Source organism: Hyperolius riggenbachi, chromosome 12, assembly GCF_040937935.1.
Source record: "Hyperolius riggenbachi isolate aHypRig1 chromosome 12, aHypRig1.pri, whole genome shotgun sequence".
In the NCBI taxonomy this organism is placed as follows: Eukaryota; Metazoa; Chordata; class Amphibia; order Anura; family Hyperoliidae; genus Hyperolius; species Hyperolius riggenbachi.
In genome coordinates this window covers 88,887,768-88,910,418 of record NC_090657.1, presented here as the reverse complement: position 1 = coordinate 88,910,418, position 22,651 = coordinate 88,887,768, and the positions used below count along the sequence as shown (strand labels likewise).

Here is a 22,651-nt window from a genome sequence, read left to right as displayed (position 1 = left end):
AAAAAGTGAAAAATGGTGAAAAAAGGTGAAAAAAGTGAAAAAGTGAAAAATGGTGAAAAACGTGAAAAATGGTGAAAAAGTGAAAAATGGTGAAAAAAGTGAAAAAACGTGAAAAATGGTGAAAAAGTGAAAAATGGTGAAAAAAGTGAAAAAAGGTGAAAAATGGTGAAAAAGTGAAAAATGGTGAAAAAAGGTGAAAAACGTGAAAAATGGTGAAAAAGTGAAAAATGGTGAAAAAAGGTGAAAAAAGTGAAAACGTGAATAAAGCTGAAAAAAGGTGAAAAAGGTGAAAAAAGGTGAAAAACGGTGAAAAAAATGAAAAATGGTGAAAACCGTGAAAAATGGAGAAAAAAGTGAAAAATGGTGAAAAAAGTGAAAAAAGGTGAAAAACGTGAAAAATGGTGAAAAAGTGAAAAATGGTGAAAAAAGTGAAAAAAGGTGAAAAAGTGAAAAATGGATTAAAAAGTGAAAAAAGTTGAAAAATGGTGAAAAAGTGGAAAAAAGGTGAAAAACGGTGAAAAAAGTGAAAAAAGGTGAAAAACGGTGAAAAAAGTGAAAAATGGTGAAAAAGTTAAAAATGGTGAAAAATGGTGAAAACGTGAAAAATGGTGAAAAAAGTGAAAAACGCTGAAAAAAGTGAAAAAATGTGAAAACCGTGAAAAATGGTGAAAAAAGTGAAAAAAGGTGAAAAACGTGAAAATTGGTGAAAAAGTGAAAAATGGTGAAAAAAGTGAAAAAAGGTGAAAACCGTGAAAAATGGTGAAAAAAGTGAAAAATGGTGAAAAAAGTGAAAAAGGTGAAAAACGTGAAAAATGGTGAAAAAGTGAAAAATGGTGAAAAAAGTGAAAAAAGGTGAAAACCGTGAAAAATGGTGAAAAAAGTGAAAAATGGTGAAAAAAGTGAAAAATGGTGAAAAAGTGAAAAATGGTGAAAAAAGTGAAAAAAGGTTAAAAAACGTGAAAAATGGTGAAAAAGTGAAAATGGTTTAAAAAGTGAAAAAAGGTGAAAAACGTGAAAAATGGTGAAAAATTGAAAAAAGGTGAATAAAGTGAAAAAAGTGAAAAAGTGGAAAAATGGTGAAAAACGTGAAAAATGGTGAAAAAGTAAAAAAAATGGTGAAAAAAGTGAAAAACGCTAAAAAAAGTGAAAAAGGTGAAAAAAGTGAAAAAAGGTGAAAAACGTGAAAATTGGTGAAAAAGTGAAAAATGGTGAAAAAAGTGAAAAAGGTGAAAAACGTGAAAAATGGTGAAAAAGTGAAAAATGGTGAAAAAAGTGAAAAAAGGTGAACACCGTGGAAAATGGTGAAAAAAGTGAAAAATGGTGAAAAAAGTGAAAAAGGTGAAAAACGTGAAAAATGGTGAAAAAGTGAAAAATGGTGAAAAAAGTGAAAAAAGGTGAAAAACGTGAAAAATGGTGAAAAAGTGAAAAATGGTGAAAAAAGGTGAAAAACGTGAAAAATGGTGAAAAAGTGAAAAATGGTGAAAAAAGGTGAAAAAAGTGAAAACGTGAATAAAGGTGAAAAAAGGTGAAAAAGGTGAAAAAAGTGAAAAACGGTGAAAAAAGGTGAAAAAGGTGAAAAAGGTGAAAAAAGTGAAAAACGGTGAAAAAAAATTAAAAATGGTGAAAAAGTGAAAAAAGGTGAAAAAGGTGAAAAAAGGTGAAAAACGTGAATAAAGTGAAAAATGGTGAAAACCGTGAAAAATGTTGAAAAAAGTGAAAAATGGTGAAAAAAGTGAAAAAAGGTGAAAACCGTGAAAAATGGTGAAAAAGTGAAAAATGGTGAAAAAAGTGGAAAAAGGTGAAAAACGTGAAAAATGGTGAAAAAGTGAAAAATGGTGAAAAAAGGTGAAAAAAGTGAAAAAGTGAAAAAAGGTGAAAAAAGGTGAAAAAGGTGAAAAAGGTGAAAAAGCTGAAAAAAGTGAAAAACGGTGAAAAAAAGTGAAAAACGGTGAAAAAAAATGAAAATGGTGAAAAAGGTGAAAAAAGGTGAAAACGTGAATAAAGTGAAAAATGGTGAAAAACGTGAAAAATGGTGAAAAAGTGAAAAATGGTGAAAAAAGTGAAAAACCGTGAAAAATGGTGAAAAAGTGAAAAATGGTTAAAAAAGTGAAAAATGGTTAAAAAAGTGAAAAATGGTGAAAACCGTGAAAAATGGTGAAAAAGTGAAAAACGGTTAAAATGGTGAAAAAAGGTGAAAAACGTGAAAAATGGTGAAAAAGTGAAAAATGGTGAAAAAAGTGAAAAACGGTTAAAATGGTGAAAAAAGGTGAAAAACGTGAAAAATGGTGAAAAAGTGAAAAATGGTGAAAAAAGTAAAAAAAGGTGAAAAACGTGAAAAATGGTGAAAAAGTGAAAAATGGTGAAAAAAGTGAAAAATGGTGAAAAAAGTGAAAAAAGGTGAAAAACGTGAAAAAGGTGAAAAAAGTGAAAAACGGTGGAAAAAAATGAAAAATGGTGAAAAAGTGAAAAAAGGTTAAAAAGGTGAAAAAAGGTGAAAAACGAGAATAAAGTGAAAAATGGTGAAAACTGTGAAAAATGGTGAAAAAGTTAAAAAAATGGTGAAAAAAGTGAAAAAAGGTGAAAAATGGTGAAAAAGTGAAAAATGGTGAAAAAAGGTGAAAAAGGTGAAAAATGGTGAAAAAGTGAAAAATGGTGAAAAAAGGTGAAAAAAGTGAAAACGTGAATAAAGCTGAAAAAAGGTGAAAAAGGTGAAAAAAGTGAAAAACGGTGAAAAAAAATGAAAAATGGTGAAAAAGTGAAAAAACGTGAAAAAGGTGAAAAAAGGTGAAAAACGGTGAAAAAAATGAAAAATGGTGAAAACCGTGAAAAATGGAGAAAAAAGTGAAAAATGGTGAAAAAAGTGAAAAAAGGTGAAAAACGTGAAAAATGGTGAAAAAGTGAAAAATGGTGAAAAAAGTGAAAAAAGGTGAAAAAGTGAAAAATGGATTAAAAAGTGAAAAAAGTTGAAAAATGGTGAAAAAGTGGAAAAAAGGTGAAAAACGGTGAAAAAAGTGAAAAAAGGTGAAAAACGGTGAAAAAAGTGAAAAGGTGAAAAAGTTAAAAATGGTGAAAAATGGTGAAAACGTGAAAAATGGTGAAAAAAGTGAAAAACGCTGAAAAAAGTGAAAAAATGTGAAAACCGTGAAAAATGGTGAAAAAAGTGAAAAAAGGTGAAAAACTTGAAAATTGGTGAAAAAGTGAAAAATGGTGAAAAAAGTGAAAAAAGGTGAAAACCGTGAAAAATGGTGAAAAAAGTGAAAAATGGTGAAAAAAGTGAAAAAGGTGAAAAACGTGAAAAATGGTGAAAAAGTGAAAAATGGTGAAAAAAGTGAAAAAAGGTGAAAACCGTGAAAAATGGTGAAAAAAGTGAAAAATGGTGAAAAAGTGAAAAATGGTGAAAAAAGTGAAAAAAGGTTAAAAAACGTGAAAAATGGTGAAAAAGTGAAAATGGTTTAAAAAGTGAACAAAGGTGAAAAACGTGAAAAATGGGGAAAAATTGAAAAAAGGTGAATAAAGTAAAAAAAGTGAAAAAGTGGAAAAATGGTGAAAAACGTGAAAAATGGTGAAAAAGTAAAAAAAATGGTGAAAAAAGTGAAGAAGGTGAACAAAGTGAAAAATGGTGAAAAAGTGGAAAGCCAGTACTGTCAAGTGTTTTCTCTTTCCGCGGTAATGAGAATAGGTGCATACATGCAGCATGTCCCCAGTTGATTACTTGTTGATGGCACAAATATCAACCACTCAACATTCCACTCATACACACCTCATTTTAAAAGCACACAAAGAATTGATATCAAGAAGGTAGTGTGGCCGAGCGGTCTAAGGCGCTGGATTTAGGCTCCAGTCTCTTTGGAGGCGTGGGTTCAAATCCCACCACTGCCAGTCTACAACTTCTATCTTGCCTCGCAGGTCTGTTGTGGATCTCCTACATCCCTTCATCAACAACAAAAAAGCTCAAATACTTCTCTTTTCCTCCATCAGCTTGCACAACAACATGAATGAGGCTTTCCCAGCACCACACTTTCTTTCACCGCTACAAAGGAATACAGTTTAGAAAAAAAGTGCTTACAATGGCTTAAGACCTTTACATGCACTTTTCCACTGGATTCTGACAATGTGCCACAGCTCATAACTCCTGGCTGTGGAGGACCTTTTGACAGCAACAGTGGCAACAGATAGGACTCTCTACAAAGTAAACAGGGCAAAGATCTCATTTAGATGACTGAGGTGAGATCTGCCCCTATTACCCAATAGTAGGCAAATGTTTCCTCTCAATTGTAGGTGAATGGGATTTTAGGTATACGTGCAATAGCATCTATTCCAGTGCTACGGGCTACATTGTACATTGTACGTAAGTGGACAATTGTGCTTTTTTTAGACAGGTGACATTACTTTTGCATAAAAGCTGATACATTAACTACGTGGGCAGTTAGGGGTTCGAGAGGATGTCTTTTATTGTACGCTAGGCCAAAGCAGGTTTTCTCAACCAGGGTTCCCTGGAAGCCCAAGCTTCCTTCAGGACTTTTCAGGGGTTCCCTGGCATTTTCCCCACTTGCCCCAGTAAGGTCGGTTTCCTTGAGATGCAAAAATTATTTGAAGGCTTCCTCCAGGGTCTCATGATGGGAATACACCATGAGATTTTTTGGCAGATAGTTGGTTCAATAGATAATTTAATGCATATCCGATCTGATTTTCGATCGGAAAATTGATCGGAAAAGCGATCGGACAGTAGGTGCTGCACTCAGTGGTATCAGAGCAATGGAACACAAGTCAGTATTGTTATGCGTTCTTCCTTATGGAACTGAGAATGGCTGCCAGCATGCAGCATATCCCCAGATGATAACCTGTTGATGGCACAGTAATTAACCGCTTAACCTTTGACTCTTGAAAAACGTGTCTTAAAGCACGCAAGAGTAGACATCCGCAGGGTAGTGTGGCCGAGTGGTCTAAGGCGCTGGATTAAGGCTCCAGTCTCCTTGGAGGCGTGGGTTCAAATCCCACCACTGCCAGCCTTTAACTTCTCGCTTGCTTGACAAGGATATACTATGTAGGAAAGATAAGGCCTCAGCTCCTCTGGCTTTAACACTTGCTCAAATACTTGTCCAAGCTTATACATCAGGGCCACTTGAGGAGCTTATCTTGGTCAGAAAAGGTTACATTTGAGAAGACTAATCCATTGATTCTGCTGTGGCATAGAGTGCTTTACCTGCACTTTCCTAGGTGCTGTCATCAGAGGCATAGAACCAAAGCCAGTACTGTCAAGTGTTTTCTCTTTCTGCGGTTTTGAGAATAGGTGCATACATGCAGCATGTCCCCAGTTGATTACTTGTTGATGGCACAATAATGAACCACTTAACATTCCACTCATACACACCTCATTTTAAAAGCACACAAAAGATCGATATCGGCAAGGTAGTGTGGCCGAGCGGTCTAAGGCGCTGGATTAAGGCTCCAGTCTCCTCGGAGGCGTGGGTTCAAATCCCACCACTGCCAGTCTACAACTTCTATCTTGCCTCGCAGGCCTCTTGTGGATCTACTACGTCCCTTCATCAACAACAAGAAAGCTCAAATACTTCTCTTTTCCTCCATCAGCTTGCACAACAACATGAATGAGGCTTTCCCAGCACCACACTTTCTTTCACCGCTACAAAGGAATACAGTTTAGAAAAAAAAGTGCTTACAATGGCTTAAGACCTTTACATGCACTTTTCCACTGGATTCTGACAATGTGCCACAGCTCATAACTCCTGGCTGTGGAGGACCTTTTGACAGCAACAGTGGCAACAGATAGGACTCTCTACAAAGTAAACAGGGCAAAGATCTCATTTAGATGACTGAGGTGAGATCTGCCCCTATTACCCAATAGTAGGCAAATGTTTCCTCTCAATTGTAGGTGAATGGGATTTTAGGTATACGTGCAATAGCATCTATTCCAGTGCTACGGGCTACATTGTACATTGTACGTAAGTGGACAATTGTGCTTTTTTTAGACAGGTGACATTACTTTTGCATAAAAGCTGATACATTAACTACGTGGGCAGTTAGGGGTTCGAGAGGATGTCTTTTATTGTACGCTAGGCCAAAGCAGGTTTTCTCAACCAGGGTTCCCTGGAAGCCCAAGCTTCCTTCAGGACTTTTCAGGGGTTCCCTGGCATTTTCCCCACTTGCCCCAGTAAGGTCGGTTTCCTTGAGATGCAAAAATTATTTGAAGGCTTCCTCCAGGGTCTCATGATGGGAATACACCATGAGATTTTTTGGCAGATAGTTGGTTCAATAGATAATTTAATGCATATCCGATCTGATTTTCGATTGGAAAATTGATCGGAAAAGCGATCGGACAGTAGGTGCTGCACTCAGTGGTATCAGAGCAATGGAACACAAGTCAGTATTGTTATGCGTTCTTCCTTATGGAACTGAGAATGGCTGCCAGCATGCAGCATATCCCCAGATGATAACCTGTTGATGGCACAGTAATTAACCGCTTAACCTTTGACTCTTGAAATACGTGTCTTAAAGCACGCAAGAGTAGACATCCGCAGGGTAGTGTGGCCGAGTGGTCTAAGGCGCTGGATTAAGGCTCCAGTCTCCTTGGAGGCGTGGGTTCAAATCCCACCACTGCCAGCCTTTAACTTCTCGCTTGCTTGACAAGGATATACTATGTAGGAAAGATAAGGCCTCAGCTCCTCTGGCTTTAACACTTGCTCAAATACTTGTCCAAGCTTATACATCAGGGCCACTTGAGGAGCTTATCTTGGTCAGAAAAGGTTACATTTGAGAAGACTAATCCATTGATTCTGCTGTGGCATAGAGTGCTTTACCTGCACTTTCCTAGGTGCTGTCATCAGAGGCATAGAACCAAAGCCAGTACTGTCAAGTGTTTTCTCTTTCTGCGGTTTTGAGAATAGGTGCATACATGCAGCATGTCCCCAGTTGATTACTTGTTGATGGCACAATAATGAACCACTTAACATTCCACTCATACACACCTCATTTTAAAAGCACACAAAAGATCGATATCGGCAAGGTAGTGTGGCCGAGCGGTCTAAGGCGCTGGATTAAGGCTCCAGTCTCCTCGGAGGCGTGGGTTCAAATCCCACCACTGCCAGTCTACAACTTCTATCTTGCCTCGCAGGCCTCTTGTGGATCTACTACGTCCCTTCATCAACAACAAGAAAGCTCAAATACTTCTCTTTTCCTCCATCAGCTTGCACAACAACATGAATGAGGCTTTCCCAGCACCACACTTTCTTTCACCGCTACAAAGGAATACAGTTTAGAAAAAAAAGTGCTTACAATGGCTTAAGACCTTTACATGCACTTTTCCACTGGATTCTGACAATGTGCCACAGCTCATAACTCCTGGCTGTGGAGGACCTTTTGACAGCAACAGTGGCAACAGATAGGACTCTCTACAAAGTAAACAGGGCAAAGATCTCATTTAGATGACTGAGGTGAGATCTGCCCCTATTACCCAATAGTAGGCAAATGTTTCCTCTCAATTGTAGGTGAATGGGATTTTAGGTATACGTGCAATAGCATCTATTCCAGTGCTACGGGCTACATTGTACATTGTACGTAAGTGGACAATTGTGCTTTTTTTAGACAGGTGACATTACTTTTGCATAAAAGCTGATACATTAACTACGTGGGCAGTTAGGGGTTCGAGAGGATGTCTTTTATTGTACGCTAGGCCAAAGCAGGTTTTCTCAACCAGGGTTCCCTGGAAGCCCAAGCTTCCTTCAGGACTTTTCAGGGGTTCCCTGGCATTTTCCCCACTTGCCCCAGTAAGGTCGGTTTCCTTGAGATGCAAAAATTATTTGAAGGCTTCCTCCAGGGTCTCATGATGGGAATACACCATGAGATTTTTTGGCAGATAGTTGGTTCAATAGATAATTTAATGCATATCCGATCTGATTTTCGATTGGAAAATTGATCGGAAAAGCGATCGGACAGTAGGTGCTGCACTCAGTGGTATCAGAGAAATGGAACACAAGTCAGTACTGTTATGCGTTCTTCCTTATGGAACTGAGAATGGCTGCCAGCATGCAGCATATCCCCAGATGATAACCTGTTGATGGCACAGTAATTAACCGCTTAACCATTGACTCTTGAAAAACGTGTCTTAAAGCACGCAAGAGCAGATATCCGCAGGGTAGTGTGGCCGAGCGGTCTAAGGCGCTGGATTAAGGCTCCAGTCTCCTTGGAGGTGTGGGTTCAAATCCCACCACTGCCAGCCTTTAACTTCTCGCTTGCTTGACAAGGATATACTATGTAGGAAAGATAAGGCCTCAGCTCCTCTGGCTTTAACACTTGCTCAAATACTTGTCCAAGCTTATACATCAGGGCCACTTGAGGAGCTTATCTTGGTCAGAAAAGGTTACATTTGAGAAGACTAATCCATTGATTCTGCTGTGGCATAGAGTGCTTTACCTGCACTTTCCTAGGTGCTGTCATCAGAGGCATAGAACCAAAGCCAGTACTGTCAAGTGTTTTCTCTTTCTGCGGTTTTGAGAATAGGTGCATACATGCAGCATGTCCCCAGTTGATTACTTGTTGATGGCACAATAATGAACCACTTAACATTCCACTCATACACACCTCATTTTAAAAGCACACAAAAGATCGATATCGGCAAGGTAGTGTGGCCGAGCGGTCTAAGGCGCTGGATAAAGGCTCCAGACTCCTCGGAGGCATGGGTTTAAATCCCACCACTGCCAGTCTACAACTTCTATCTTGCCTCGCAGGCCTCTTGTGGATCTACTACGTCCCTTCATCAACAACAAAAAAGCTCAAATACTTCTCTTTTCCTCCATCAGCTTGCACAACAACATGAATGAGGCTTTCCCAGCACCACACTTTCTTTCACCGCTACAAAGGAATACAGTTTAGAAAAAAAAGTGCTTACAATGGCTTAAGACCTTTACATGCACTTTTCCACTGGATTCTGACAATGTGCCACAGCTCATAACTCCTGGCTGTGGAGGACCTTTTGACAGCAACAGTGGCAACAGATAGGACTTTCTACAAAGTAAACAGGGCAAAGATCTCATTTAGATGACTGAGGTGAGAGCTGCCCCTATTACCCAATAGTAGGCAAATGTTTCCTCTCAATTGTAGGTGAATTGGATTTTAGGTATACGTGCAATAGCATCTATTCCAGTGCTACGGGCTACATTGTACATTGTACGTAAGTGGACAATTGTGATTTTTTTTAGACAGGTGACATTACTTTTGCATAAAAGCTGATACATTAACTACGTGGGCAGTTAGGGGTTCGAGAGGATGTCTTTTATTGTACGCTAGGCCAAAGCAGGTTTTCTCAACCAGGGTTCCCTGGAAGCCCAAGCTTCCTTCAGGACTTTTCAGGGGTTCCCTGGCATTTTCCCCACTTGCCCCAGTAAGGTCGGTTTCCTTGAGATGCAAAAATTATTTGAAGGCTTCCTCCAGGGTCTCATGATGGGAATACACCATGAGATTTTTTGGCAGATAGTTGGTTCGATAGATAATTTAATGCATATCCGATCTGATTTTCGATCAGAAAATCGATCGGAAAAGCGATCGGACAGTAGGTGCTGCACTCAGTGGTATCAGAGCAATGGAACAAAAGTCAGTACTGTTTTGCGTTCTTCCTTATGGAACTGAGAATGGCTGCCAACATGCAGCATATCCCCAAATGATAAACATGTTGATGGCACAGTAATTAACCGTGTTAAAATGGTGAAAAAAATGAAAAAAGGTGAAAAAAGTGAAAAATGGTGAAAAAAGTGAAAAATGGTGAAAAAGTGAAAAATGGTGAAAAAAGTGAAAAAACGTGAAAAATGGTGAAAAAGTGAAAAATGGTTAAAAAAGTGAAAAATGGTTAAAAAAGTGAAAAATGGTGAAAACCGTGAAAAATGGTGAAAAAGTGAAAAACGGTTAAAATGGTGAAAAAAGGTGAAAACCGTGAAAAATGGTGAAAAAGTGAAAAATGGTGAAAAAAGTGAAAAAAGGTGAAAAAAGTGAAAAATGGTGAAAAAGTGAAAAAAGGTGAAAAACGTGAAAAATGGTGAAAAAGTGAAAAATGGTTAAAAAAGTGAAAAATGGTGAAAAAAGTGAAAAAAGGTGAAAAACGTGAAAAATGGTGAAAAAAGTGAAAAAAGGTGAAAAACGTGAAAAATGGTGAAAAGTGAAAAATGGTTTAAAAAGTGAAAAAAAGTGAAAAAGTGGAAAAATGGTGAAAAACGTGAAAAATGGTGAAAAAGTAAAAAATGGTGAAAAAAGTGAAAAAGGTGAAAAATGGTGAAAAAGTGAAAATGGTGAAAAAAGTGAAAAAAGGTGAAAAACGTGAAAAATGGTGAAAAAGTGAAAAATGGTGAAAAAAGTGAAAAAAGGTGAAAAACGTTAAAAATGGTGAAAAAGTGAAAAATGGTTATAAAAGTGAAAAATGGTGAAAACCGTGAAAAATGGTGAAAAAGTGAAAAACGGTTAAAAAAAGTGAAAAAATGTGAAAACCGTGAAAAATGGTGAAAAAGTGAAAAATGGTGAAAAAAGTGAAAAAAGGTGAAAAACGTGAAAAATGGTGAAAAAGTGAAAAATGGTGAAAAAAGGTGAAAAACGTGAAAAATGGTGAAAAAGTGAAAAATGGTGAAAAAAGGTGAAAAAAGTGAAAAAGTGAATAAAGGTGAAAAAAGGTGAAAAAGGTGAAAAAAGTGAAAAACGGTGAAAAAAAATGAAAAATGGTGAAAAAGTGAAAAAACGTGTAAAAGGTGAAAAAAGGTGAAAAACGGTGAAAAAAATGAAAAATGGTGAAAACCGTGACAAATGGAGAAAAAAGTGAAAAATGGTGAAAAAAATGAAAAAAGGTGAAAAACGTGAAAAATGGTGAAAAAGTGAAAAATGGTGAAAAAAGTGAAAAAAGGTGAAAAAGTGAAAAATGGATTAAAAAGTGAAAACAGTTGAAAAATGGTGAAAAAGTGGAAAAGAGGTGAAAAACGGTGAAAAAAGTGAAAAAAGGTGAAAAACGGTGAAAAAAGTGAAAAATGGTGAAAAAGTTAAAAATGGTGAAAAATGGTGAAACCGTGAAAAATGGTGAAAAAAGTGAAAAACGCTGAAAAAAGTGAAAAAGGTGAAAAAAGTGAAAAAAGGTGAAAAACGTGAAAATTGGTGAAAAAGTGAAAAATGGTGAAAAAAGTGAAAAAGGTGAAAAACGTGAAAAATGGTGAAAAAGTGAAAAATGGTGAAAAAAGTGAAAAAAGGTGAACACCGTGGAAAATGGTGAAAAAAGTGAAAAATGGTGAAAAAAGTGAAAAAGGTGAAAAACGTGAAAAATGGTGAAAAAGTGAAAAATGGTGAAAAAAGTGAAAAAAGGTGAAAAACGTGAAAAATGGTGAAAAAGTGAAAAATGGTGAAAAAAGGTGAAAAAAGTGAAAACGTGAATAAAGGTGAAAAAAGGTGAAAAAGGTGAAAAAAGTGAAAAACGGTGAAAAAAGGTGAAAAAGGTGAAAAAAGTGAAAAACGTGAATAAAGTGAAAAATGGTGAAAACCGTGAAAAATGTTGAAAAAAGTGAAAAATGGTGAAAAAAGTGAAAAAAGGTGAAAAACGTGAAAAATGGTGAAAAAGTGAAAAATGGTTAAAAAAGTGAAAAATAGTGAAAACCGTGAAAAATGGTGAAAAAGTGAAAAACGGTTAAAAAAGTGAAAAAAGGTGAAAAAGTGAAAAATGGATTAAAAAGTGAAAAAAGTTGAAAAAAAGTGAAAAAGTGGAAAAGAGGTGAAAAACGGTGAAATAAGTGAAAAAAGGTGAAAAACGGTGAAAAAAGTGAAAAATGGTGAAAAAGTTAAAAATGGTGAAAAATGGTGAAACCGTGAAAAATGGTGAAAAAAGTGAAAAACGGTGAAAAAAGTGAAAAAAGTGAAAAAAGGTGAAAAACGTGAAAATTGGTGAAAAAGTGAAAAATGGTGAAAAAAGTGAAAAAGGTGAAAAACGTGAAAAATGGTGAAAAAGTGAAAAATGGTGAAAAAAGTGAAAAAAGGTGAAAAACGTGAAAAATGGTGAAAAAGTGAAAAATGGTGAAAAAAGGTGAAAAACGTGAAAAATGGTGAAAAAGTGAAAAATGGTGAAAAAAGGTGAAAAAAGTGAAAACGTGAATAAAGGTGAAAAAAGGTGAAAAAGGTGAAAAAAGTGAAAAACGGTGAAAAAAGGTGAAAAAGGTGAAAAAAAGTGAAAAACGGTGAAAAAAAATTAAAAATGGTGAAAAAGTGAAAAAAGGTGAAAAACGTGAAAAATGGTGAAAAAGTGAAAAATGGTGAAAAAAGGTGAAAAAAGTGAAAACGTGAATAAAGGTGAAAAAAGGTGAAAAAGGTGAAAAAAGTGAAAAACGGTGAAAAAAGGTGAAAAAGGTGAAAAAGGTGAAAAAAGTGAAAAACGTGAATAAAGTGAAAAATGGTGAAAACCGTGAAAAATGTTGAAAAAAGTGAAAAATGGTGAAAAAAGTGAAAAAAGGTGAAAAACGTGAAAAATGGTGAAAAAGTGAAAAATGGTTAAAAAAGTGAAAAATAGTGAAAACCGTGAAAAATGGTGAAAAAGTGAAAAACGGTTAAAAAAGTGAAAAAAGGTGAAAAAGTGAAAAATGGATTAAAAAGTGAAAAAAGTTGAAAAAAAGTGAAAAAGTGGAAAAGAGGTGAAAAACGGTGAAATAAGTGAAAAAAGGTGAAAAACGGTGAAAAAAGTGAAAAATGGTGAAAAAGTTAAAAATGGTGAAAAATGGTGAAACCGTGAAAAATGGTGAAAAAAGTGAAAAACGCTGAAAAAAGTGAAAAAGGTGAAAAAAGTGAAAAAAGGTGAAAAACGTGAAAATTGGTGAAAAAGTGAAAAATGGTGAAAAAGGTGAAAAACGTGAAAAATGGTGAAAAATGGTGAAAAAGTGAAAAATGGTGAAAAAAGTGAAAAAAGGTGAACACCGTGGAAAATGGTGAAAAAAGTGAAAAATGGTGAAAAAAGTGAAAAAGGTGAAAAACGTGAAAAATGGTGAAAAAGTGAAAAATGGTGAAAAAAGTGAAAAAAGGTGAAAAACGTGAAAAATGGTGAAAAAGTGAAAAATGGTGAAAAAAGGTGAAAAAAGTGAAAACGTGAATAAAGGTGAAAAAAGGTGAAAAAGGTGAAAAAAGTGAAAAACGGTGAAAAAAGGTGAAAAAGGTGAAAAAGGTGAAAAAAGTGAAAAACGGTGAAAAAAAATTAAAAATGGTGAAAAAGTGAAAAAAGGTGAAAAAGGTGAAAAAAGGTGAAAAACGTGAATAAAGTGAAAAAGTGAAAAATGGTTAAAAAAGTGAAAAATAGTGAAAACCGTGAAAAATGGTGAAAAAGTGAAAAACGGTTAAAAAAGTGAAAAAAGGTGAAAACCGTGAAAAATGGTGAAAAAGTGAAAAATGGTGAAAAAAGTGGAAAAAGGTGAAAAAGTGAAAAATGGTGAAAAAAGGTGAAAAAAGTGAAAAAGTGAAAAAAGGTGAAAAAAGGTGAAAAAGGTGAAAAAGGTGAAAAAGGTGAAAAAAGTGAAAAACGGTGAAAAAAAGTTAAAAACGGTGAAAAAAAATGAAAATGGTGAAAAAGGTGAAAAAAGGTGAAAACGTGAATAAAGTGAAAAATGGTGAAAAACGTGAAAAATGGTGAAAAAGTGAAAAATGGTGAAAAAAGTGAAAAACCGTGAAAAATGGTGAAAAAGTGAAAAATGGTTAAAAAAGTGAAAAATGGTTAAAAAAGTGAAAAATGGTGAAAACCGTGAAAAATGGTGAAAAAGTGAAAAACGGTTAAAATGGTGAAAAAAGGTGAAAAACGTGAAAAATGGTGAAAAAGTGAAAAATGGTGAAAAAAGTGAAAAACGGTTAAAATGGTGAAAAAAGGTGAAAAACGTGAAAAATGGTGAAAAAGTGAAAAATGGTGAAAAAAGTAAAAAAAGGTGAAAAACGTGAAAAATGGTGAAAAAGTGAAAAATGGTGAAAAAAGTGAAAAATGGTGAAAAAAGTGAAAAAAGGTGAAAAACGTGAAAAAGGTGAAAAAAGTGAAAAACGGTGGAAAAAAATGAAAAATGGTGAAAAAGTGAAAAAAGGTTAAAAAGGTGAAAAAAGGTGAAAAACGAGAATAAAGTGAAAAATGGTGAAAACTGTGAAAAATGGTGAAAAAGTTAAAAAAATGGTGAAAAAAGTGAAAAAAGGTGAAAAATGGTGAAAAAGTGAAAAATGGTGAAAAAAGGTGAAAAAGGTGAAAAATGGTGAAAAAGTGAAAAATGGTGAAAAAAGGTGAAAAAAGTGAAAACGTGAATAAAGCTGAAAAAAGGTGAAAAAGGTGAAAAAAGTGAAAAACGGTGAAAAAAAATGAAAAATGGTGAAAAAGTGAAAAAACGTGAAAAAGGTGAAAAAAGGTGAAAAACGGTGAAAAAAATGAAAAATGGTGAAAACCGTGAAAAATGGAGAAAAAAGTGAAAAATGGTGAAAAAAGTGAAAAAAGGTGAAAAACGTGAAAAATGGTGAAAAAGTGAAAAATGGTGAAAAAAGTGAAAAAAGGTGAAAAAGTGAAAAATGGATTAAAAAGTGAAAAAAGTTGAAAAATGGTGAAAAAGTGGAAAAAAGGTGAAAAACGGTGAAAAAAGTGAAAAAAGGTGAAAAACGGTGAAAAAAGTGAAAAGGTGAAAAAGTTAAAAATGGTGAAAAATGGTGAAAACGTGAAAAATGGTGAAAAAAGTGAAAAACGCTGAAAAAAGTGAAAAAATGTGAAAACCGTGAAAAATGGTGAAAAAAGTGAAAAAAGGTGAAAAACTTGAAAATTGGTGAAAAAGTGAAAAATGGTGAAAAAAGTGAAAAAAGGTGAAAACCGTGAAAAATGGTGAAAAAAGTGAAAAATGGTGAAAAAAGTGAAAAAGGTGAAAAACGTGAAAAATGGTGAAAAAGTGAAAAATGGTGAAAAAAGTGAAAAAAGGTGAAAACCGTGAAAAATGGTGAAAAAAGTGAAAAATGGTGAAAAAGTGAAAAATGGTGAAAAAAGTGAAAAAAGGTTAAAAAACGTGAAAAATGGTGAAAAAGTGAAAATGGTTTAAAAAGTGAACAAAGGTGAAAAACGTGAAAAATGGTGAAAAATTGAAAAAAGGTGAATAAAGTGAAAAAAGTGAAAAAGTGGAAAAATGGTGAAAAACGTGAAAAATGGTGAAAAAGTAAAAAAAATGGTGAAAAAAGTGAAGAAGGTGAACAAAGTGAAAAATGGTGAAAAAGTGGAAAGCCAGTACTGTCAAGTGTTTTCTCTTTCCGCGGTAATGAGAATAGGTGCATACATGCAGCATGTCCCCAGTTGATTACTTGTTGATGGCACAAATATCAACCACTCAACATTCCACTCATACACACCTCATTTTAAAAGCACACAAAGAATTGATATCAAGAAGGTAGTGTGGCCGAGCGGTCTAAGGCGCTGGATTTAGGCTCCAGTCTCTTTGGAGGCGTGGGTTCAAATCCCACCACTGCCAGTCTACAACTTCTATCTTGCCTCGCAGGTCTGTTGTGGATCTCCTACATCCCTTCATCAACAACAAAAAAGCTCAAATACTTCTCTTTTCCTCCATCAGCTTGCACAACAACATGAATGAGGCTTTCCCAGCACCACACTTTCTTTCACCGCTACAAAGGAATACAGTTTAGAAAAAAAGTGCTTACAATGGCTTAAGACCTTTACATGCACTTTTCCACTGGATTCTGACAATGTGCCACAGCTCATAACTCCTGGCTGTGGAGGACCTTTTGACAGCAACAGTGGCAACAGATAGGACTCTCTACAAAGTAAACAGGGCAAAGATCTCATTTAGATGACTGAGGTGAGATCTGCCCCTATTACCCAATAGTAGGCAAATGTTTCCTCTCAATTGTAGGTGAATGGGATTTTAGGTATACGTGCAATAGCATCTATTCCAGTGCTACGGGCTACATTGTACATTGTACGTAAGTGGACAATTGTGCTTTTTTTAGACAGGTGACATTACTTTTGCATAAAAGCTGATACATTAACTACGTGGGCAGTTAGGGGTTCGAGAGGATGTCTTTTATTGTACGCTAGGCCAAAGCAGGTTTTCTCAACCAGGGTTCCCTGGAAGCCCAAGCTTCCTTCAGGACTTTTCAGGGGTTCCCTGGCATTTTCCCCACTTGCCCCAGTAAGGTCGGTTTCCTTGAGATGCAAAAATTATTTGAAGGCTTCCTCCAGGGTCTCATGATGGGAATACACCATGAGATTTTTTGGCAGATAGTTGGTTCAATAGATAATTTAATGCATATCCGATCTGATTTTCGATCGGAAAATTGATCGGAAAAGCGATCGGACAGTAGGTGCTGCACTCAGTGGTATCAGAGCAATGGAACACAAGTCAGTATTGTTATGCGTTCTTCCTTATGGAACTGAGAATGGCTGCCAGCATGCAGCATATCCCCAGATGATAACCTGTTGATGGCACAGTAATTAACCGCTTAACCTTTGACTCTTGAAAAACGTGTCTTAAAGCACGCAAGAGTAGACATCCGCAGGGTAGTGTGGCCGAGTGGTCTAAGGCGCTGGATTAAGGCTCCAGTCTCCTCGGAGGCGTGGGTTCAAATCCCACCACTGCCAGCCTTTAACTTCTCGCTTGCTTGACAAGGATATACTATGTAGGAAAGATAAGGCCTCAGCTCCTCTGGCTTTAACACTTGCTCAAATACTTGTCCAAGCTTATACATCAGGGCCACTTGAGGAGCTTATCTTGGTCAGAAAAGGTTACATTTGAGAAGACTAATCCATTGATTCTGCTGTGGCATAGAGTGCTTTACCTGCACTTTCCTAGGTGCTGTCATCAGAGGCATAGAACCAAAGCCAGTACTGTCAAGTGTTTTCTCTTTCTGCGGTTTTGAGAATAGGTGCATACATGCAGCATGTCCCCAGTTGATTACTTGTTGATGGCACAATAATGAACCACTTAACATTCCACTCATACACACCTCATTTTAAAAGCACACAAAAGATCGATATCGGCAAGGTAGTGTGGCCGAGCGGTCTAAGGCGCTGGATTAAGGCTCCAGTCTCCTCGGAGGCGTGGGTTCAAATCCCACCACTGCCAGTCTACAACTTCTATCTTGCCTCGCAGGCCTCTTGTGGATCTACTACGTCCCTTCATCAACAACAAGAAAGCTCAAATACTTCTCTTTTCCTCCATCAGCTTGCACAACAACATGAATGAGGCTTTCCCAGCACCACACTTTCTTTCACCGCTACAAAGGAATACAGTTTAGAAAAAAAAGTGCTTACAATGGCTTAAGACCTTTACATGCACTTTTCCACTGGATTCTGACAATGTGCCACAGCTCATAACTCCTGGCTGTGGAGGACCTTTTGACAGCAACAGTGGCAACAGATAGGACTCTCTACAAAGTAAACAGGGCAAAGATCTCATTTAGATGACTGAGGTGAGATCTGCCCCTATTACCCAATAGTAGGCAAATGTTTCCTCTCAATTGTAGGTGAATGGGATTTTAGGTATACGTGCAATAGCATCTATTCCAGTGCTACGGGCTACATTGTACATTGTACGTAAGTGGACAATTGTGCTTTTTTTAGACAGGTGACATTACTTTTGCATAAAAGCTGATACATTAACTACGTGGGCAGTTAGGGGTTCGAGAGGATGTCTTTTATTGTACGCTAGGCCAAAGCAGGTTTTCTCAACCAGGGTTCCCTGGAAGCCCAAGCTTCCTTCAGGACTTTTCAGGGGTTCCCTGGCATTTTCCCCACTTGCCCCAGTAAGGTCGGTTTCCTTGAGATGCAAAAATTATTTGAAGGCTTCCTCCAGGGTCTCATGATGGGAATACACCATGAGATTTTTTGGCAGATAGTTGGTTCAATAGATAATTTAATGCATATCCGATCTGATTTTCGATTGGAAAATTGATCGGAAAAGCGATCGGACAGTAGGTGCTGCACTCAGTGGTATCAGAGCAATGGAACACAAGTCAGTATTGTTATGCGTTCTTCCTTATGGAACTGAGAATGGCTGCCAGCATGCAGCATATCCCCAGATGATAACCTGTTGATGGCACAGTAATTAACCGCTTAACCTTTGACTCTTGAAAAACGTGTCTTAAAGCACGCAAGAGTAGACATCCGCAGGGTAGTGTGGCCGAGTGGTCTAAGGCGCTGGATTAAGGCTCCAGTCTCCTTGGAGGCGTGGGTTCAAATCCCACCACTGCCAGCCTTTAACTTCTCGCTTGCTTGACAAGGATATACTATGTAGGAAAGATAAGGCCTCAGCTCCTCTGGCTTTAACACTTGCTCAAATACTTGTCCAAGCTTATACATCAGGGCCACTTGAGGAGCTTATCTTGGTCAGAAAAGGTTACATTTGAGAAGACTAATCCATTGATTCTGCTGTGGCATAGAGTGCTTTACCTGCACTTTCCTAGGTGCTGTCATCAGAGGCATAGAACCAAAGCCAGTACTGTCAAGTGTTTTCTCTTTCTGCGGTTTTGAGAATAGGTGCATACATGCAGCATGTCCCCAGTTGATTACTTGTTGATGGCACAATAATGAACCACTTAACATTCCACTCATACACACCTCATTTTAAAAGCACACAAAAGATCGATATCGGCAAGGTAGTGTGGCCGAGCGGTCTAAGGCGCTGGATTAAGGCTCCAGTCTCCTCGGAGGCGTGGGTTCAAATCCCACCACTGCCAGTCTACAACTTCTATCTTGCCTCGCAGGCCTCTTGTGGATCTACTACGTCCCTTCATCAACAACAAGAAAGCTCAAATACTTCTCTTTTCCTCCATCAGCTTGCACAACAACATGAATGAGGCTTTCCCAGCACCACACTTTCTTTCACCGCTACAAAGGAATACAGTTTAGAAAAAAAAGTGCTTACAATGGCTTAAGACCTTTACATGCACTTTTCCACTGGATTCTGACAATGTGCCACAGCTCATAACTCCTGGCTGTGGAGGACCTTTTGACAGCAACAGTGGCAACAGATAGGACTCTCTACAAAGTAAACAGGGCAAAGATCTCATTTAGATGACTGAGGTGAGATCTGCCCCTATTACCCAATAGTAGGCAAATGTTTCCTCTCAATTGTAGGTGAATGGGATTTTAGGTATACGTGCAATAGCATCTATTCCAGTGCTACGGGCTACATTGTACATTGTACGTAAGTGGACAATTGTGCTTTTTTTAGACAGGTGACATTACTTTTGCATAAAAGCTGATACATTAACTACGTGGGCAGTTAGGGGTTCGAGAGGATGTCTTTTATTGTACGCTAGGCCAAAGCAGGTTTTCTCAACCAGGGTTCCCTGGAAGCCCAAGCTTCCTTCAGGACTTTTCAGGGGTTCCCTGGCATTTTCCCCACTTGCCCCAGTAAGGTCGGTTTCCTTGAGATGCAAAAATTATTTGAAGGCTTCCTCCAGGGTCTCATGATGGGAATACACCATGAGATTTTTTGGCAGATAGTTGGTTCAATAGATAATTTAATGCATATCCGATCTGATTTTCGATTGGAAAATTGATCGGAAAAGCGATCGGACAGTAGGTGCTGCACTCAGTGGTATCAGAGCAATGGAACACAAGTCAGTATTGTTATGCGTTCTTCCTTATGGAACTGAGAATGGCTGCCAGCATGCAGCATATCCCCAGATGATAACCTGTTGATGGCACAGTAATTAACCGCTTAACCTTTGACTCTTGAAATACGTGTCTTAAAGCACGCAAGAGTAGACATCCGCAGGGTAGTGTGGCCGAGTGGTCTAAGGCGCTGGATTAAGGCTCCAGTCTCCTTGGAGGCGTGGGTTCAAATCCAACCACTGCCAGCCTTTACCTTCTCGCTTGCTTGACAAGGATATACTATGTAGGAAAGATAAGGCCTCAGCTCCTCTGGCTTTAACACTTGCTCAAATACTTGTCCAAGCTTATACATCAGGGCCACTTGAGGAGCTTATCTTGGTCAGAAAAGGTTACATTTGAGAAGACTAATCCATTGATTCTGCTGTGGCATAGAGTGCTTTACCTGCACTTTCCTAGGTGCTGTCATCAGAGGCATAGAACCAAAGCCAGTACTGTCAAGTGTTTTCTCTTTCTGCGGTTTTGAGAATAGGTGCATACATGCAGCATGTCCCCAGTTGATTACTTGTTGATGGCACAATAATGAACCACTTAACATTCCACTCATACACACCTCATTTTAAAAGCACACAAAAGATCGATATCGGCAAGGTAGTGTGGCCGAGCGGTCTAAGGCGCTGGATTAAGGCTCCAGTCTCCTCGGAGGCGTGGGTTCAAATCCCACCACTGCCAGTCTACAACTTCTATCTTGCCTCGCAGGCCTCTTGTGGATCTACTACGTCCCTTCATCAACAACAAGAAAGCTCAAATACTTCTCTTTTCCTCCATCAGCTTGCACAACAACATGAATGAGGCTTTCCCAGCACCACACTTTCTTTCACCGCTACAAAGGAATACAGTTTAGAAAAAAAAGTGCTTACAATGGCTTAAGACCTTTACATGCACTTTTCCACTGGATTCTGACAATGTGCCACAGCTCATAACTCCTGGCTGTGGAGGACCTTTTGACAGCAACAGTGGCAACAGATAGGACTCTCTACAAAGTAAACAGGGCAAAGATCTCATTTAGATGACTGAGGTGAGATCTGCCCCTATTACCCAATAGTAGGCAAATGTTTCCTCTCAATTGTAGGTGAATGGAATTTTAGGTATACGTGCAATAGCATCTATTCCAGTGCTACGGGCTACATTGTACATTGTACGTAAGTGGACAATTGTGCTTTTTTTAGACAGGTGACATTACTTTTGCATAAAAGCTGATACATTAACTACGTGGGCAGTTAGGGGTTCGAGAGGATGTCTTTTATTGTACGCTAGGCCAAAGCAGGTTTTCTCAACCAGGGTTCCCTGGAAGCCCAAGCTTCCTTCAGGACTTTTCAGGGGTTCCCTGGCATTTTCCCCACTTGCCCCAGTAAGGTCGGTTTCCTTGAGATGCAAAAATTATTTGAAGGCTTCCTCCAGGGTCTCATGATGGGAATACACCATGAGATTTTTTGGCAGATAGTTGGTTCAATAGATAATTTAATGCATATCCGATCTGATTTTCGATCGGAAAATTGATCGGAAAAGCGATCGGACAGTAGGTGCTGCACTCAGTGGTATCAGAGAAATGGAACACAAGTCAGTACTGTTATGCGTTCTTCCTTATGGAACTGAGAATGGCTGCCAGCATGCAGCATATCCCCAGATGATAACCTGTTGATGGCACAGTAATTAACCGCTTAACCATTGACTCTTGAAAAACGTGTCTTAAAGCACGCAAGAGCAGATATCCGCAGGGTAGTGTGGCCGAGCGGTCTAAGGCGCTGGATTAAGGCTCCAGTCTCCTTGGAGGTGTGGGTTCAAATCCCACCACTGCCAGCCTTTAACTTCTCGCTTGCTTGACAAGGATATACTATGTAGGAAAGATAAGGCCTCAGCTCCTCTGGCTTTAACACTTGCTCAAATACTTGTCCAAGCTTATACATCAGGGCCACTTGAGGAGCTTATCTTGGTCAGAAAAGGTTACATTTGAGAAGACTAATCCATTGATTCTGCTGTGGCATAGAGTGCTTTACCTGCACTTTCCTAGGTGCTGTCATCAGAGGCATAGAACCAAAGCCAGTACTGTCAAGTGTTTTCTCTTTCTGCGGTTTTGAGAATAGGTGCATACATGCAGCATGTCCCCAGTTGATTACTTGTTGATGGCACAATAATGAACCACTTAACATTCCACTCATACACACCTCATTTTAAAAGCACACAAAAGATCGATATCGGCAAGGTAGTGTGGCCGAGCGGTCTAAGGCGCTGGATAAAGGCTCCAGACTCCTCGGAGGCATGGGTTTAAATCCCACCACTGCCAGTCTACAACTTCTATCTTGCCTCGCAGGCCTCTTGTGGATCTACTACGTCCCTTCATCAACAACAAAAAAGCTCAAATACTTCTCTTTTCCTCCATCAGCTTGCACAACAACATGAATGAGGCTTTCCCAGCACCACACTTTCTTTCACCGCTACAAAGGAATACAGTTTAGAAAAAAAAGTGCTTACAATGGCTTAAGACCTTTACATGCACTTTTCCACTGGATTCTGACAATGTGCCACAGCTCATAACTCCTGGCTGTGGAGGACCTTTTGACAGCAACAGTGGCAACAGATAGGACTTTCTACAAAGTAAACAGGGCAAAGATCTCATTTAGATGACTGAGGTGAGAGCTGCCCCTATTACCCAATAGTAGGCAAATGTTTCCTCTCAATTGTAGGTGAATTGGATTTTAGGTATACGTGCAATAGCATCTATTCCAGTGCTACGGGCTACATTGTACATTGTACGTAAGTGGACAATTGTGATTTTTTTTAGACAGGTGACATTACTTTTGCATAAAAGCTGATACATTAACTACGTGGGCAGTTAGGGGTTCGAGAGGATGTCTTTTATTGTACGCTAGGCCAAAGCAGGTTTTCTCAACCAGGGTTCCCTGGAAGCCCAAGCTTCCTTCAGGACTTTTCAGGGGTTCCCTGGCATTTTCCCCACTTGCCCCAGTAAGGTCGGTTTCCTTGAGATGCAAAAATTATTTGAAG

The 22,651-nt window shown here is 38.1% G+C and overlaps 16 non-coding genes across 16 annotated transcripts; all 16 read left to right on the top strand.

Annotated features, from left to right (window-relative positions):
• Window positions 1-3,797: 3,797 nt before the first annotated feature.
• Window positions 3,798-3,879, top strand: TRNAL-UAG (transfer RNA leucine (anticodon UAG)). Its single transcript has one exon. It is a non-coding gene; the product is annotated as a tRNA-Leu (tRNA).
• A 1,045-nt stretch (window positions 3,880-4,924) lies between these two features.
• TRNAL-AAG (transfer RNA leucine (anticodon AAG)) lies at window positions 4,925-5,006 on the top strand. Its single transcript has one exon. It is a non-coding gene; the product is annotated as a tRNA-Leu (tRNA).
• A 402-nt stretch (window positions 5,007-5,408) lies between these two features.
• Window positions 5,409-5,490, top strand: TRNAL-AAG (transfer RNA leucine (anticodon AAG)). Its single transcript has one exon. It is a non-coding gene; the product is annotated as a tRNA-Leu (tRNA).
• A 1,046-nt stretch (window positions 5,491-6,536) lies between these two features.
• TRNAL-AAG (transfer RNA leucine (anticodon AAG)) lies at window positions 6,537-6,618 on the top strand. The gene has a single exon. It is a non-coding gene; the product is annotated as a tRNA-Leu (tRNA).
• A 402-nt stretch (window positions 6,619-7,020) lies between these two features.
• TRNAL-AAG (transfer RNA leucine (anticodon AAG)) lies at window positions 7,021-7,102 on the top strand. Its single transcript has one exon. It is a non-coding gene; the product is annotated as a tRNA-Leu (tRNA).
• A 1,046-nt stretch (window positions 7,103-8,148) lies between these two features.
• On the top strand, window positions 8,149-8,230 carry TRNAL-AAG (transfer RNA leucine (anticodon AAG)). Its single transcript has one exon. It is a non-coding gene; the product is annotated as a tRNA-Leu (tRNA).
• A 402-nt stretch (window positions 8,231-8,632) lies between these two features.
• Window positions 8,633-8,714, top strand: TRNAL-AAG (transfer RNA leucine (anticodon AAG)). The gene has a single exon. It is a non-coding gene; the product is annotated as a tRNA-Leu (tRNA).
• Window positions 8,715-15,403: 6,689 nt separating this feature from the next.
• On the top strand, window positions 15,404-15,485 carry TRNAL-UAG (transfer RNA leucine (anticodon UAG)). The gene has a single exon. It is a non-coding gene; the product is annotated as a tRNA-Leu (tRNA).
• Window positions 15,486-16,530: 1,045 nt separating this feature from the next.
• Window positions 16,531-16,612, top strand: TRNAL-AAG (transfer RNA leucine (anticodon AAG)). The gene has a single exon. It is a non-coding gene; the product is annotated as a tRNA-Leu (tRNA).
• Window positions 16,613-17,014: 402 nt separating this feature from the next.
• Window positions 17,015-17,096, top strand: TRNAL-AAG (transfer RNA leucine (anticodon AAG)). The gene has a single exon. It is a non-coding gene; the product is annotated as a tRNA-Leu (tRNA).
• A 1,046-nt stretch (window positions 17,097-18,142) lies between these two features.
• On the top strand, window positions 18,143-18,224 carry TRNAL-AAG (transfer RNA leucine (anticodon AAG)). The gene has a single exon. It is a non-coding gene; the product is annotated as a tRNA-Leu (tRNA).
• Window positions 18,225-18,626: 402 nt separating this feature from the next.
• Window positions 18,627-18,708, top strand: TRNAL-AAG (transfer RNA leucine (anticodon AAG)). The gene has a single exon. It is a non-coding gene; the product is annotated as a tRNA-Leu (tRNA).
• Window positions 18,709-19,754: 1,046 nt separating this feature from the next.
• TRNAL-AAG (transfer RNA leucine (anticodon AAG)) lies at window positions 19,755-19,836 on the top strand. The gene has a single exon. It is a non-coding gene; the product is annotated as a tRNA-Leu (tRNA).
• Window positions 19,837-20,238: 402 nt separating this feature from the next.
• Window positions 20,239-20,320, top strand: TRNAL-AAG (transfer RNA leucine (anticodon AAG)). The gene has a single exon. It is a non-coding gene; the product is annotated as a tRNA-Leu (tRNA).
• A 1,046-nt stretch (window positions 20,321-21,366) lies between these two features.
• Window positions 21,367-21,448, top strand: TRNAL-AAG (transfer RNA leucine (anticodon AAG)). The gene has a single exon. It is a non-coding gene; the product is annotated as a tRNA-Leu (tRNA).
• A 402-nt stretch (window positions 21,449-21,850) lies between these two features.
• Window positions 21,851-21,932, top strand: TRNAL-AAG (transfer RNA leucine (anticodon AAG)). The gene has a single exon. It is a non-coding gene; the product is annotated as a tRNA-Leu (tRNA).
• The last annotated feature ends 719 nt before the right edge of the window (window positions 21,933-22,651 follow it).